Raw genomic sequence first — 7,203 nt, forward strand, 5'->3', positions numbered from 1 at the left:
CGGAGGCAGAGCACACAGGACTTGAATCGCGACTCCGATCCGGCATGCTGCCACTGCAAATCGTGGCTTCATCTGCTGCACCACAGGGCCAACCCTCTTATCTTTTAATGAAGATACTGAAAAATTACATTAGCAGCTTACATATAATTTTGCTACTTATCTAGTTACTTGAGAGGCAGAATTACAGAGAGAGAGAGAGAGAGAGAGGCAGAGAGAGAAAGAGATTTTTCATCCACTGGTTCACTCACTAGGTTGCTGAAATAGCCAGAGCTGGGCTGATCCAAAGCCAGGAGCCAGGAGCTTCCTCTGGGTCTCCCATGTGGGCGCAGGGGCCCAAGCACTCGGGCCATTCTCTGCTGCTTTCCTAGGCTGTCATCAGGGAGCTGGATCGGAAGTGGAGCAGCCGGGACTCAAACCAGTGCTCACATGGGATGTGGATGCTTAACCAAGTGAGCCACAGCGCCAGCCCCTTACATTATAATTGTTCTAGAGCTAGACCTTATGTACTAATTAAAAAAAAAAAAGATTTATTTATTTATTTGAAAGTTGGAGTTACACAGAGAGAGAAGGAGAGGCAGAGAGAGAGAGAGGTCTTCCATCCGATGGTTTACTCCCCAAATTGGAGCAATGGCCGGAGCTGTGCCAATCCGAAGCCAGGAGCCATCAGCTTCCTCTGGGTCTCCCACGCAGGTGCAGGGGCTGAAGGACTTGGGCCACCTTCCACTGCTTTCCCAGGCCATAGCAGAGAGCTGGATCTGAAGAGGTGCAGCTGGGACTAGAACTGGTGCCCATATGGGATGCTGGTGCTTCAGGTCAGGGCATTAACCTGCTGCTCCACAGTGCCACCACCCCCCCCGTTTTTTTTTTTTTTTTTAAAGATTTACTTTATGTACCTAAATAATAAATAAATACAGAGAAAGATCTTCTGTCTACTGGTTCACTCCTCAGATGGCCACAACAGTCGCCGCTGGGCCAGACTAAAGCCAGGATCCTGGATTTCAACCTGGGTATCCCAAGTGAGTGCAAGGGCCCAAGCACTTGGGCCATCTTCTGCTGCCTCCCCAGGCCATTAGCAGGGAGCTGGGTCAGAAGCAGGGCCCTTGGGGTGACTCGAATCGCTGCTCCTATGGGGTGCCGCTGGCGGCTCAGGCAGAGGCCGAGCCCACGGAGCAATGCCGGTCCCATTTTAATCCCACCTCCCTTGGACTTTCTGAAGGACCCTCATAGAGTCAGGGAAATCCCAGAATTTGATTAGGGGTGGGAAGGCGGGGGGGGGGGGGTTGGGGGGGCAGTGCTCCTCCCTGGGGCCTTGGCCTTCACAGGCCGCTGGGGACAGGTCAGTGGCCCGCACACCCAGAGGCTCCTTTGGGAGGGTGCGGGTTGGCGGCGGCGGCTGGTGGGGCTGAGTCGGAGCGGAGGGAAATGACCCGATTCAGCCGCGCCGCCCTCCTCCGGAGAAGGGGCGCTAGCAGCCGTCCTGGTTCCTTTGTTCTCCTCGGTGTGCGTTCCCGCGGCGCACCCTCGCAGTCTCGGCGGGACGGACTCGCTGGCGTCCCAGATGAAAGGCGGAGCCGCGCGGGCAAGCTCTGCCCTCCGTCCCCCGCCGACACCGGGGCCGCTCAGCCAGCTCTGGCCCCTTTCATCTTCCTCGGAACTGAGGAGCCCCGCCCACCTGGGGACTCCCTCCCTGCTCCCCGCTTCCCCGAGAAGTGGGCAGCTTTCCCGCCTGCGGGAGCTAGCTCGGCGGACGCGCGGGAGCCTTGGCCCTGACCGTCCGCGGTCCGCGGTGCCGTTCGCTCCTTTCCCGGTGATACTGGCGGGCAGCGCCCGGCTGCGGGAAGGCTCCGCGCCTGCGGGACCAGCGCTGCCCAGTGCAGCCCAGAGCCCTGCCCTCGGAGGAGCAGAAGTGCATGCTGCCCTGTCCACTCGAACAGGCCTGGCTGTGGCTCTGCGAGGGGGTGGCTGGCTCTCCTTGGCGCTGGCGTGGGGGCAGCTGACAGGAAGTGCCCAGAGAGGAAGAGAATTCCTTCAACTGGGTCTTGGGAGACGTTTTAAATCAGTTTGGGGGAAGCTCGGGGAGTGGAGATAAGGACATTGCAGGCACCGGGCACAGCCAGAGCCGAGGCAGGGAGCTGTGAGGTCTTCCTGGGGACCCCAAGGACTCTGCCTTTGATCTCTCTGGCTGTGGATGGCAGGGGCGGGGGGAGGGGGGGGACCCTGCACGGCAGCGGTCAACTGGAGATAATTTCTAAACATTTATTTATTCATTTAAAAAATTATTTATTTGAGAGGTAGAGTTACAGAGAGAGGGAGAGAAAAAGGTCTTCTGTCCACTGGTTCACTCCCCAAATGGCTGCAACAGCTGGAGCTGGGCCGATCTGAAGCCAGGAGCTTCATCTGGGTCTCCCACATGGGTGCAGGGGCCCAAACACTCGGACCATGCTCTACTGCTTGCCCAGGCCATTAGCACAGAGCTGGATCTGAAGAGGAGCAGCTGGGATATGAACCGGCACCCATATGGGATGCCTGTACCACAGGCAGAGGCTTAGCTTACTATGCCTCAGCGCCGGCCCCAACATTTATTTATTTATTTTATTTGAGAGGAAGAGAGAGACAGACAGAGATCTGTCCCCAAATGCCCTCAACAGCTGGGTTTGGGCCAGGTGGAAGCCAGGAACGCAGAATGCGATCAGGTCTCCCATGTGGGTACCAAGGCCCCAAGCACTTGAGCCACACTCGCTGCCTCCTACGGTGCACGTCAGCAGGAAGCTGCAATCGGGGGTGGAGCTGAGACTTGAACCCAGGCGCTGCAGATGTTGGGCAAAGATGGCTCAACCTCTGGACCAAACGCCTGCTCCTGGAGGTAATTGTTTTTTAAAGATTTATTTTATTTATTTGAAAGAGCTACAGAGAGAGGTCGAGAGAGAGAGAGGTAGAAAAAGAGATATGTCTTCCTTCTGCTTGTTCACTCCCCAAATGGCTTCAACGGCAGGAGCTGGGCCAATCCAAAGCCAGGAGCTTCATCCAGGTCTCCCACATGGGTGCAGGGCCTCGAGGACTTGGGTCATCTTCCACTGCTTTCCCAGGCACATTTGCAGGGAGCTGGATTGGAAGTGGAGCAGCTGGGACTTGAACTGGTGTCCGCATGGCTTTAACCCATTGCGCCACAGTGCCGCCCCTCCCCCCCCGGAGGTAATTTTTAAGAAATTCCATCTGGCACTTAGTGCACACTCGAGGCAGCTGCTGGAACAACACCAGTGAACACAGTCACTTGAGCCGTGGGTCCCACCAGCATGCCCATTTTCCAGGTGGGAACATACCAGGGGGCTTGCCCAAAGGGTCACAGAAGCCGGCGTCAGGACCTGAACTGGGCTGTCTGGCTCCATGGTGTCAGTGCACCCAGGCACTGAGTTATCTGTGGCTCCCAGCGGCTTTGAGGGGCTGTGTTCTAGGCAGACTGGAAGGGGAGATAGCACAGAGTGACTGGGAGTTGCCATGGACGAGATGTAGGCAGTGGGTGAGGACGGGGCCCAGCAGGCTCAGAGGCCGTGCTGAACTGTGGGACATGGAGGCAGGGCTTTCCGGCCGTGGTCTCCCTGCCTGTAGACTGGGTGCAGAAGCACCTGCCTCTGTGGCAGAGAGCTGGGGTGACGGTCCTTAGTGTTGCTCTGTCACCACAGCCTGCCCGGGGCTGCCACCTCGCCTCTGCCCTGCCTCCTGGGCAAACAGGCCAGCTGTCCCCGTGTCCCCTTCCTGGCTGCCTCTGGGGGTCCCTGCCTTCTGGGAGTTTCTTTGTCACGCTCTCCTCAGGGAGCCAGGACTGGCTTTGACGCCTGCTTGGTTCTTTGGAGGGAGAGATGGGAGCGCAGCCCAGTGCTGTGCGCTGGAGCACAGGGCAGTGCCAGCACCTTCTGTTTTTGTCCAGAACATCTGAGCCTCCCCAGAGCCGCCGTGAGAGCCCCCAGGGGCTGCCCTGAGAGCCCGGGCAGGCAGAGCAGGGCTGTTGCCCTCTCGCCTTACCTCTGCCAGGCTACTAAAAATAGAAGGGCTGAGTGTCACCCAGGGGGAGGGCTGGCCAGGAAAACCTCTGAACCAGGCCGCAGGCACGGTGATCCCTGGGCTTTCTTTTCTTTTAATTTTTACTGATTTATTTGAGAGGAAGGGAAAGAGAGAGAATGCTTCCGTCTGCTGGTTCATTTCACAAATGCCTGCAACAGCTGGGGCTAGGCCAGACTGAAGCCAGGTGCCTGAAACTCAGTCTGGGTCTCCCATGGCAGTGACAGGGACCCAAGTACTTGAGCCATCACCTGCTGCCTCCCAGGTGTGCATTAGCAGGAAGCTGGGGTCAGGAGACAAAGGCCTGCCCCGTCCCTGGGGTTTCTATGTTTGCAATCCTGTGCACAGGGTGGTCAGCTGAGCTGAGACAGCATCTGGAGGCAAGGCCCCAACATGGCTCAGAACTCACTGTGTGACCTTGGGCGACCCTGGGCGACCCTGGGCGACCGCTCCGCTCCCTGGGCTGCCCTTGTCTGGTCTGTAGTAGGAGGGACTCACTAGCTGGTCCTCCATCTTCCTCCTGGTGCCACATTCCAGAACCCACCCTCCAGGACTGGATCACAGGGCCCCCTGCCCGGGCACCACCCTGGACCCCAGCCGTCTCAGTGTGGAGAGGTCCCCGGAAAGCAAGAGATGGAGCCTGTGGTGGGGGTGGGGGTTCCCTTGGGGAGGAGGGTGACACTGTAGATGTTTGACCATTGCAGCCGCCCAGGAAGGGTCTGATGTATTTGGGAGAGGGGGCTGCTTGGCCAGCTGTTAACCCTTTAGTTCCTGGGGAGGATGGGGTGGCTGCTGGTCCTAGGGGAGGCACTGCTAATTTGTTAACTAGCACCAAAGTTTCATCATTTTGATAGCCTATCTTGTATCAGCCTGTTTATGGAGAGAGAGACAGAGAAGCCTGCCAGTTCCCTGGGGGTGGGTCTCCAGTCATTCCACCGCTGTCCCCACTTGGCCTGACCTCTTGAGTCCTTCCCTGGCCTGTCACCCAGAGGGTTCCCCTCTTTCCTGGGGGGCTTCCTCTGCTCACCCCTCTCCATGCACCAGCGGTGGCCCGGGTAGAGCGTGCCCTAATGCTGCCATGGACCACAGCCCAGGTGGCCTCAGCTCCCTCAGCCCTCTCTGTCCAGTACAGAGCTCTGTTTGGCACCCTGCTTCCATTCCCTAACCCCGAGGTGAGGGCCTTCTCCGTTATTTCCTGCCTGGCCCCTGGAGTGGGAGGGTGGGGGCGGCAGTAGCAGGTGCAACTTGGGGGCAGCCCCTGGATTCTCCTGCAGGGTCCTGCTCTGCCCGCCGTCCCGACCTCACCACGCAGCAACCACAGTTTCTATTTTAAACAGTTGGGGTTGGTTGCTTCCCTGCCTTCCTGCTGGGTGTTTATGGGGAGGAAAATAATTGGTAATATTTGCACAGATGTGCTGGCACTGCAGCTCATCACGGCACCTTTACCCAGGGGGCCCTGCCTGCTCCCAGCCTGAGGTTTCAGCCTGAAGGGGAGGAACTGAAGCCCCCAGGCCCTCCCAGGAGCCTCTGGCAGGAGGGGGAGGTAGAGGCAGGGAGGGAGCAGGAGGCAAAGAGTGCCCCAGGCGCACCCGAGGCAGGCCTCAGCAGGATGCGCTGGTGCTGCCCTTGGGTACCAAGAACTGCTGAGGACAAGTTGGGCCCTTGCCAGGGGGCTGTGGTGGCGGCAGGGCCCCCGGGGCTCTGTGCCTGATGCCGCTGTCTCCTGCAGAGCCTGCTGCTTCATCGATGAGGGTAGACCAGAGCTGAAATGAGGAAATCATTAGGTTTTTCTTTCCCCTTCTTGAGGCCTGAGAGAATATTCCAGAGTGCTGGGCAGGGGTTGGGAATCATCCAGGCTGGGAGGCAGCTTGCCCGGCCCAAGCAGGGCCAAAAGGCAGCCTGGGGAGGGGGCGAGGCGTGGGGCTGGGGGGACCAGACGGGCTCCTCAGTCATCCCGTCTCCCTCCCCACTTGAGAGAGCATGTGCCACGTGGTGGCTGCACATGTGAGTGTGCATGCAGGTCTTGTTTCTTTGTTTTAAAGATTTATTTATTTGATGGGGTCAGCACTGTGGCGTAGTGGGTAAAATTACCGCCTGCAGCGCCGGCATCCCATATGAGTGCCTGTTCGAGTCCCAGCTGCTCCACTTCTGATCCAGCTCTCTGCTATGGCCTGGGAAAGCAGTGGAAGATGGCCCAACTCCTTGGGCTCCTGCACCTGCGTGGGAGACCCAGAAGAAGCTCCTGGCTCCTGGCTTCTGATCAGCGCAGCTCCTGCCATTGTGGCCAACTGGGGAGTGAACCAGCAGATGGAAGACCTCTCTCTCTCTCTTTCTCTCCTTCTCTGTGTAACTCTGACTTTCAAATAAATAAACAAATCTTTAAAAAATAAAGATTTATTTATTTGAAAGAAAGGCAGAGTTGCAGAGAGAGAGAGAGAGAGAGAGAGAGAGAGAGGCAGAGACAGAGGAAGAGATCTTCCATTCACTGGTTCACTCCCCAAATGGCTGCAACAGCAGAGCTGGGTCAATCCAAAGCCAGGAGCCAAGAGCTTCTTCTGGGTCTCCCATATGGAAGGAAGAGGGGTGCAGGGGCCCAAGGACTTGGGCCACCTTCCACTGCTTTCCCAGGCTATTAGCAGGGAGCTGGCTTGGAAGGGGAGCAGCCAGGACTTGAACCCGTGTCCATATGGGATGCTGGCGCCACAGGTGGCAGTTTTACCCCTACACGACCCCCTGTGCATGAAGTTTTTATGCACACATGGGTGTGACTGTGCATGAGGTTGTGCATGTCACACACCAGCCTCTGTGTGTGTGTGTGTGTCTGTGTGCAAGTGCATGCATATGCAAATATATGCCCAGAAGCATGTGCATGTGAGTGTGCACGTATGTGCTTAGGTTTGGGGTCCCCCGGGAACCAACGCCAAAACAAGGACTCAATGGCAGGTGGTGATTGGGAGACAACCAATAGGTGCAGTAGGCGCACCGGAAAAAGACAGGGAGAGGAAGGCAGCTGTCAAGGGCCGTGCTGTCAGGCAGGATGCTGCCAGCCCGCCTCTGCTTACCTCTCGTTCTTCTGGGCAACTGAAGTTCAAGTCCCCTGGGAGCCACTGTGGATCCCAACTGGTGTCCTTCCACCCCAGGGCAAGA

This window comes from Oryctolagus cuniculus, chromosome 20, assembly GCF_051225735.1.
Source record: "Oryctolagus cuniculus isolate XC-2025 breed Fujian yellow rabbit chromosome 20, ASM5122573v1, whole genome shotgun sequence".
Lineage (NCBI taxonomy): Eukaryota > Metazoa > Chordata > Mammalia > Lagomorpha > Leporidae > Oryctolagus > Oryctolagus cuniculus.